The 8,750-nt window shown below is 42.0% G+C and overlaps 1 pseudogene; it reads right to left on the bottom strand.

Annotated features, from left to right (window-relative positions):
* Positions 1-1,900: 1,900 nt before the first annotated feature.
* On the bottom strand, positions 1,901-3,312 carry LOC100385543 (AP-1 complex subunit mu-2 pseudogene; annotated as a pseudogene).
* Positions 3,313-8,750: the final 5,438 nt, after the last annotated feature.

Below are 8,750 nucleotides of genomic sequence, written 5' to 3'. Positions count from 1 at the left end.
TAATTTCTTTTAAAAAGCTTTACTAGAGGCCTCAACCAATAACTACTACTTCCATCTCACGATCACCCACCCCATGAGCAAGAATGTCTGAAAATGCAATGTTTTGGCTAAACACACTGGAGGCACACATTAAATCATGGTGAGATGGAGAGAATAGATATACTATTTCTATCTGGGCTGGCATAACAAAATAACAGGGGATGGGTAGCTTACCAACTATAGAAATTTATTTCTTACAGTTCTGGAGGGTGGTTAAGTTCAAGATCAAGAGAATGGCAGACTTGGTGTCTGGTGGGGGCTTGTCGTCACAGATGGTGTCTTCTAGCTATGTCCTTTCATTGTGGAAGGGGCAAACTAGCTATCTGGGGTCTCTTTTGTAAGGATAGAAATGACAATCGTGAAGGGTCCACCCTCATAACCTAATCATCTCCCAAAGGTGATACCATCCTCCTAACATTGTCACATTGATGATATGTTTCAACACATGAATTCTGAAGAGGATACAAACACACAGACCACATCAAGTGGGCATTAATAGTGTTTGTCACAGAAACTCTATTACCTAGGGGCTTGTAAATAATTTTATGACAGAGTAGAACTAAGATTCTAAATGACTAGAATCTCATGTGCTTCTTTCTAAAATTTTAAATTTTATAGAAACTAAAATCTAAAAGGGCAATTACAGGCTGTCTAATCAAACTCTCTTATTTTGTACATAGGAAATAATTCTCCAAGATGTCTAAGCAGTGTAATCAGAGTTTACAAAGCTAGTTGGTATCAGAGCCCTTGACTCTCATAGATGAGCTTTTGCCATTGCATCTATTTTAGTGTGCAGTTCATTTTTAAAAACCAATATTCTAATAATTTCTTTAGCAAGATAAGAAAAGCACAATTTCTTTAGAAGGTAATATCCTAATAAACTTTTTACCAAGCTACAGAAAGCATGCAAATAGTCTACTAGACACCAAAAAAACCTCACCCAAATAGCTAAGTGTAGCATCCATTCACTTTGCTTCTTATATCTTATTTCTAAGCTTGAAGCGGAAATGAAAGATTTGATAAGAGCTACAACCTAGATGACCTGTATTTGGGTAAACAATAATAATAATAAACTCTTTGTTTACTCAACTGTGTTGATTCCATGACTAGATTCCTAGACCAAGAAATGTTAAGAAGTAAAAGTTTAGCTGATTTTAGACCTACAAAAAGAGTAAGGAAAACAATGTAGTGATATCTTTCCAAAAAACTATTTGTTAAAGTCTTGAAGGTTGAAAAGCATCACGGAAGACATCTTGAATTAATGTATGTCCTTGAAATTGGTCCCTGAGTGTTAGAGGTTCAAATGATTTTATGATTTACATATAAAATCTGTACTGCAAAATTAATGGAGCTCCACTGGATGGCATGAAGTTTTATATAAAATAAAATATATTTAGCATTCAGTTAAGAGATAATGTATCTATTTCATTAATAAAAGTTACTCCCACAATATATACAGCAGCATATAATGAGATCTAATTCACTCACCAAGAATACCAAGATATAAATCTATCAGCTGGGTTAAGAGGATGGGCCTCTATTGTTAATAGTAGTTTGTGGTTTCTTTTTTTTTTTTTTTTTTTTTTTTTTAGATTCATCTTTTTAATGACATCCTAAAATTCAGAGGAGGGGCCAGCGGGGACTCTGGGCTCAGCAGCTGTGAAGGAGGGACCTGCAACACGCGCTAAGGCAGGTCATTGCAAAAAAGGCACTCGCCACGGGGACTTCAAGCCCCTTTTCTATTTCTTCATATAAAATCAGGAGGACAGGGAAAACTCCAAGGGCGAGGGAAGCAGAGAGAGTTTCTCTCCTAGCCTATGGAGTAAGGAAGAGGTGAGGAAGGGGCCGGTGCTGGGAGCGAGAAACTGCCAAGTACAGGCCTGCCCTCACAGACACGCAAAGCCCGCACCTTCCCTCTTAAAATCTGCAGCCGGGGCTGTAAGGAAGCCTCCTGTTCAAGTCCGCATCTCTTCTCCCTTCTAGCTGGTACGAAGCTGGTAATCGCCACTCTGGGTGATGTAGCGAACCCAGGGCAGGGCCTGGTAACCGCTTTTCTCAATGATCTTCATGTATCTGACCTGGATCCCAGAGACGGTGAAGCAGGGGATCTCAAACTTGACCCCGATAGGGGGCCGGCCCTCCACCTCCTCCTTCTCCACACTGGGGAGGCCAAAGTGGGCTCGCATCAAGTACTCCTTGCCCCCCGGGAAAGACTTAATACTCCACGACGTTTTTCTCTGGCACATACTTGGCGCTGCCCACACTGGTCTTGAATCTGGGGGAGTCGGCATCACTAGGCACAGGCACAGATATCTCCACACCGTTGGCCACTGACTGTTTCTTAAACTGCCCCTTGGCCTTGACCATGATCTCCACACGGCTGTGGGAGAACTTCTCAATGACAGACTCAATCCAGATCAGTGGCTTCACCTGGGTGCTGAGGCGGTAGGACATGAGCTCAAAGTCACCATCAGGCGGGATGAAGGAGATGGTGCGGTCGTTGTCAAAGCGTGAGAGCCGCACACACTGGTGGAATTTCACATCCTCCAGCTCCACCGATTTGTTCTTGCTGCCTGAAAGGCCAGTGAGCTCAAAGAGCACGCGGTCATTGAGGCCCAGCCGCAGCTCAGGCATTCCCGACAGAAACACCTTGAGCTTGATGCTACCAACGATCTCGCTCAGCAGGACGCTGCCGTTGGCATTGACCAGCAGGTTGACAGACTCTATGACATCGATGAAGACCTCGTTCTTCTTATACTTGATACCCTTAGAGCGCCAGGACACAGCATTGGTGACAGTGGGTGGCACTCGTGATTTGCCTGTCTCCAGCTTGTTGCTCTGCTGAGTGATGTACTCCTGCAGGATCTTGCTGTCGGTGGTCTGTGGGAAGCCAAAGTCCATGAGCTCATCCAGCAACTCATAGACGATGACAAAGTTGTCCCGGATGCTCTCCTCCTCCAGCTCCTTGAAGTATTCACAGAATACCTCGATGGTCTTATACAGGAAGGAGTACACCAGTGAGGCATTGGCGTTCTTCAATGTGGTGGCCACCAGGTAGAGGTTGCTGTGTTTGATCCATAGGAAGTGGACCTCGCCGTAGCTCAGCAGCGGGGTGAGGGCACCCTCCTCCTCCCGCTGCACCAGCAAAGGCATGAAGTGCTCAATCTTGCTCATGGGCACATCGCCCTTGTAGTTGCGGCTGATCAGGGGCTTGCCCTTGACGTCGAGAATGAAGACAGCCGAGGCGGACATGGTGGCGGCCCAGGGACCTAGGAGGCGGGGAGGGCAGTTTGTGGTTTCTTAAAATGCAGGCAATGTTTTTGGACTGATCTAAAGAAACTTGCATGGAAAACCTTGCTTCATAATGATATAAACTGTAATGCCTAGGGGTCCTATTCTCTGAGTCATTCTAATTTTGGTTTGTTTGCTGCTGAATTAAGCATTGCCTCAGAAGAACAAGTCATGGGACAATGAGCAGGAGATGAAGACAGGGACACTGGGGGAACAAGTAACCAGCAGCTCGTCCTGAGGCTCACCTGTTGTATAAGCTTCCACATACCTGCCAGGGAAGTTTTAAAATGTTGACTGTATTTATGAGTACATTTCAATGGTTTGACTTTTTTTTTTTTTTTTTTTTGAGACGGAGTTTCGCTCTTGTTACCCAGGCTGGAGTGCAATGGCGCGATCTCGGCTCACCGCAACCTCCACCTCTCGGGTTCAGGCAATTCTCCTGCCTCAGCCTCCCAAGTAGCTGGGATTACAGGCACGTGCCACCATGCCCAGCTAATTTTTTGTATTTTTAGTAGAGACGGAGTTTTACCATGTTGACCAGGATAGTCTCGATCTCTTGACCTCGTGATCCACCCGCCTTGGCCTCCCAAAGTGCTGGGATTGCAGGCTTGAGCCACCGCGCCCAGCCAACATTTAAAGATACAAAAGGGGAGGCAGGGAAAAATCTCCCTCCTATTCCTGCTCTCAGCCATCCCTTTCTTTCTTTCTTTCTGTCTGTCTTTTTTTTTTGATAGAATCTCACTCTGTCACCCAGTCTGGAGTGCAGTGGTATGATCTTGGCTCTCTGCAACCTCTACCTCCTGGGTTCCAACGATTCTCATGCCTCAGCCTCCCAAGTAGCTGGAACTACAGGCATGAGCCACCATGCCCAGCTAGTCACCCCTTTCTTAAGGCAACTAATGTTATAAATGTTTAATGTACAATCATAACATTGTATTTATGGATGTATGAGTGTACTCATGATTTGTTATTCATCTCATTTAGATAAAAATATAATTGGTATCAATGAAAGGTGAAGAGAATTTTCCACTTGACAGAGCCCCAAAATTTTGAAGTTATCCTTCCTTCCTTCCTTCCTTCCTATATTCCTTCTTCTTTTGCTTCCTTCCTTCTTTTTATGCCCGATCTCAATGCATCCCCAATACAATTGGCCTTCCTTTCAAAATATATGTAGATTTCAAATATTTCTCACCACTTCCACCTATACCATCCTGGCCCCAGACACCAATCTCTCTCACCTGCACTATGTCAACAGCTTTTTCGTGCTTCTCCCTGCTTCCTTCCTTTCCCCTTTAAAACTAGAGCAATCCTAAAGCAATCCAAGTCAGATCACATCACTCCTCTACTCAGAACTTGCCAATGGCTTCCTGCTTTACTTAGAGAAAATGTGAAATTCTTACAATGAGCCACACCTCCCTTTATCATGTGTCCCTACGTCTCCTTGATCTTACCCACCGATTGCTCTCATCCTCACTCATTTCCCAGCCACACTGTCCTCCCTGCTTTCCTTAAACTTACCAGCCTTACTCCCCTCCCACCAGCTGTACAGCTGTTTCCTCTGTCTACAGCCCTCCTTCCCAGACACCTATGTGGCTTGTCCCTCACCCACTTCATCTACTTGTTCAAATGGCACCTTCTATGCAAGACTTCCCTAACCACCCTGCTTACAATGTCAGCCTCCACCCTAGCCCCTGTACTTCCCATTCACCTTGCCTGGGCTTGCTTTTCTTCACAGTGTTTGATGCCTACTGAAGTACTGTGATTTACTTGCTGGTTTTGTTTATTTGCTGTCTCCCTTCATTCAAATGTGACAACTATGAAGGGAGAGATTTTTGTCCATGTGGTTCACAGCTGTGTCCTCAGTGCTCAGAACAATTCCCCTTAAGCATATGTTAAGTGAATAAGTTTCAGACACTCTAGGAAATCTTTCTACTTTCTTTTGCATATAACATTGTTTCTAAATTATACCTGCCTGGACAACATATAGAACAAAGTTGACAGTACTCAAAAGCTGGCTGTTGTAATCATTCTGTCCCTACATATTCTCATTCTTGAGAGAAAAGTACATCTGCTTTATTTAGGAGGCACAGCGGGTCATTGCTCTGGAATTATGACCAGTGAGGAGGTGTTATGGGTTGAATTGTGTCCCCTCGAAATCCATATGTTGAAGTTCCAACCCCCAGCACCTCAGAATGTGACCTTATTTGGAATAAGGTTATTGCAGATGTAATTAATTAAGATGAGGTCATACTAGAGAAGGGTGGGTTCCTAATCCTGTATGACTGGTGTCCTTACAAAACAGAAAATTCAACACAGACATACACACAGAAAATGCCATGTGAAAATAAAGACAGAAATTGGCAAACCAAGGAATGCCAAAGACTGCCAGAAAATTACCAGAAGCCAGAAGAGGGGCATGAACAGTTTCTCCTTCATAGTCATCAGGAGGAACCAGGCCTTCTGACACCTTGACCTCAGACTATCAGCCTCCAAAACTGTGAGACGATGAATTTCTGTTGCTTTAGCCATCTGGTTTATGGTAGCTTATTACGGCAGCCCTAAGAAACTATTATAGGACCTATGGAACCTTGGTGTTTATTTGTTTTTGTTTACGAGTGGTACACATAATTGGTGCAGAATACCACTCAACGAACATATATTGAATGAGCAGTGGGGAAAGTTCACCATGATCTGCTTCAAGAGGGACAAGGAAGATGGGAAATAGAAAATCAGCAGTGGACTGTCATTCCCACCAGGGCATTGACCATGTCATTTAATATTCAGCTTCCAGCAAATAACCTAATTCTGATTCTTAAAAGACACATTTGTTGAGACAAACTGAATATCTGGCAGAGCAGGCAGCTCTATGCCAAGCAAGAGATGTTAGATGGGAGACTGTGGGGCTGGGGGGCTGGTGCTCCCTGATCCATTCATCAGGTTTAACCAAACATCCTGGTTTCACGTTGCCAGGAGTCTCCCTACCTACAGGACACCCAGGTTCTGCTCATTACTTGAGTTTGCTTTTACTTAGGTAGATAGTATGTGGTTTTTAAAGCATATTTCTAGGGCTATTGGTAGGAACAGATTTATTTTACATTTAAACAGCTGGTTCAACATTCCTTCAAACTCGGATGTGTAATTCTGTCATTAAATTATTATGTAGCTTTTCTAAAAACTTCACTTTCTTAAAGGCTGATGTAAATACAGAACCTTCAGAAGGAGTGTTCGAAGTCACAATAGGTGTTCCTAATAGATTGTCTTTCCTGGTTGGTTGCTTTACATTAGAGGAGAAAATAATGCTATTGTTATGGATTAAAATAGTGTGTTTTAAATGTCATTGCTATTAAATATCTAGGACATAGAAAACCAAAATAGTAAGGACAAAGATTTAGGATAAAAGAAATAGGATCCCATATGCTATTTTTGAAATGTGCTTATTCATGTGAGTTCAGAATGCATGTAATTATCTGGACAACTCAAACTTTTTTTCCATCTGAAATACTCTTATTTTTATATTTTTGAGACAGTCTTGCTCTGGCATCTGGGCTGCAGTTCAGTGACACAATCTCAGCTTACTGCAACCTCTGCTTCCCAGGTTCAAGCAATTCTTGTGCCTCAGACTCTCAAGAAGCTGTGATTACAGGTGTGTGCCACCATGCCCCGAAAATTTTTATATTTTTAGTAGAGACAGAGTTTTGCCACGTTGGCCAGGCTGGTCTTGAACTGCTGACCTAAAGTGATAAGCCCACCTCAGCCTCCCAAAATTCTGGGATTACAGGTGTGAGCCACTGTGCCTGGCCTCCATCTGAAATACTCTTAAAAAGAAATCATGACTTTTTATGCCTGAAATTTTAAAATGTCTCTATCATTCATCTATGGTTGAGTAAAAAGGGCCATAATTCCCGGATTATCTATACCTGGAGAAGTGTGAGGTGTGATTTGGTCACCCTCCTCCTGACCTTGTGCTGACCAGTGACTGCTCTGACCACTGAAAGTATGGCAGAAGAAATGCCATGCCAGTCTATCTGGTCCTCTTGAATTCTCAGTTACCATGTGAGAAGTTTGACAGGCCTCTACCATACATGGAGGGACCCTAGGTAGCCACATAGAGGCTTGAAAAGAGAAAGAGAGATGGAGAGAAAGAGAGAGATGGCCAGACCTCTTTCCCATCTCTTTCAGCCTCCAGCCATTTGAATTATCCTAGACATCGTCAAGCAGAGACTAGCAGTCCTCACTGTACCCTGTCCAAATTCTGACCCACAAAATAGACATAATAGACCCAGAGTGAGACACACTACTACCAACAAATTGTTTTAAGCCACCAGTATTTGGGGGAGTTTCTTATACATCAGTAGGTAATTGGGGCATCATCTTTCATGTATAAATAGCTTCAGATGAGATATTGTAACTTCCTAGGTGTTCTCTTTATGACATCTAATACCTCCAGTCTTCAGAACTGGAATTTCTCCCTTAGTTATGTTATATTTTCCAGCCCAGCATATACTGATTAATTTCTTATCACTCAGAAATAATCTATTCAAACTATTGATGTTGTTTAATTGAAACAAAAGGTGCCAAACACTGTTTTGCATACTTTTTCTCTTGGCATGGCATGGATATTATGCTCAGTAAATTATTTAAAAGAAAGTATGTGCATCTGATATGAAGATTTTCTTTAATTGCTACTAGGAAAAAGTAGACTTTCTCATTAGTGTAAACAGTTTTCCAGTATCTCTTGTAGCAAAATGTTAAAAAAAATTACAGTTGGCTCCCAAGAAATGTAATATAGTATGTGTTGATAAACATGATGAGCAATTGGACTTGTATGGCTACCAGAAATGATATAATGTGCCTCATAAATGTCTGGCACATATTAAATTCTCAAAAATGCTACTTCTCACTATTTCTCCATTTTTTTTCTTTCTTTTTTGCTGCTATGTATCATTCAAACCTTTGAAACCACAATCCTGGTTAAAACCATAGTATATTGCATGTATGTGTTTTAACCATTTGCAATGTGAGTTTTAAAAAGCAACCATTTCTATGGCTGGCAGTTAAAGAGAAATTAGAGGTATAGTATATAGTATTATAGGTAACAGATTTGCAAAGTTGCTCTAGCAATTTGCATTTAGTGGGCTTGTATCAGAAGCTTCCATTGAAGTGAATTCATTTATCTTTTAAAAGAGATGCATTTAACACATGAAATGGAGTTTACTTGCAAAATTCACTCTGCATCCCCAGGATCAAGTAAGACATATGCAGCAGTTGTTCAATGTGCCAAAAGAACAGGGTATTTGTATTTAATATAAATAAATTACAAATACATACATGAACATGTGGAAAAAATTCTCTTTAGATGAAGTCAATTGTGCTTTATATGTTTAAGGATCCTTTTTATTAAATGAGTTTCTGTTGCCTTG

Source organism: Callithrix jacchus, chromosome 3 (assembly GCF_049354715.1).
Source record: "Callithrix jacchus isolate 240 chromosome 3, calJac240_pri, whole genome shotgun sequence".
Taxonomy (NCBI): domain Eukaryota; kingdom Metazoa; phylum Chordata; class Mammalia; order Primates; family Cebidae; genus Callithrix; species Callithrix jacchus.
The sequence above is the reverse complement of the archived record's forward strand: the minus strand, read 5'-3'. Positions and strand labels throughout refer to the sequence as shown.